The sequence below is a fragment of the Nanorana parkeri genome, unplaced genomic scaffold (genome assembly GCF_000935625.1).
Source record: "Nanorana parkeri isolate BGI_ZX_2015 unplaced genomic scaffold, ASM93562v1 scaffold1355, whole genome shotgun sequence".
NCBI classification, from domain to species: Eukaryota; Metazoa; Chordata; class Amphibia; order Anura; family Dicroglossidae; genus Nanorana; species Nanorana parkeri.
The window spans coordinates 285,194-285,860 of record NW_017307623.1 but is presented as its reverse complement, the minus strand read 5'-3'; positions in this window follow the sequence as shown (position 1 = coordinate 285,860).

Below are 667 nucleotides of genomic sequence, written 5' to 3'. Positions count from 1 at the left end.
TATTTATATTTATTTTTTCTATTTCTATTTTTTTTCTATTTTCCATTCTATATTTTTCTTTTTGTATATTAAAATGTACAAAGAACCAATAATGAAATCATTACTTTTTGAAACAATATTCAGGCACAGAGTTTTGGGAGGTTTCATGAAATATGTTTTCCATCATGCATTTTGGTACAAAGGGAATTGCGTTTCTAGCAATGAAATGTTATCGATGTGATAAATATATGAAGGATGAGAAAAACTTCTAGAGTTGAGGAAGCTTCAGCTTTAGGGGGTCACATTATGTACATTCATGGGTTAATTTAGGGTTGCGTTTAAATTCCATTACATATTAGGCCTGAGGGTTGAGTTAGGTTTAATGTCAAAGTTAGAGATATGTTTCAGTTGAAGTTTAGGTTTAGGGTTAACTTACTGTTGAGGGGTTCAGCTAAAGTTTAGATGTAGGGATGTGTTTAGGTTGAGGTGTAATTTAGAGTTTACCAGCTAGGTGAAGGATTAAATCTAGGGGTATGTTTAGATTTGGAGTAATGTTTAGGGTGTAGAACAAATTAATAGGTATTGGGGATCAATTGATGTTTGGAGCTAAATGTAGGGGGTTTATTTGAGGCGTGATATTTATTTATTTATTTTGGTGGGGGGGGGGGTAATTTTGCTTTTCTGTTTC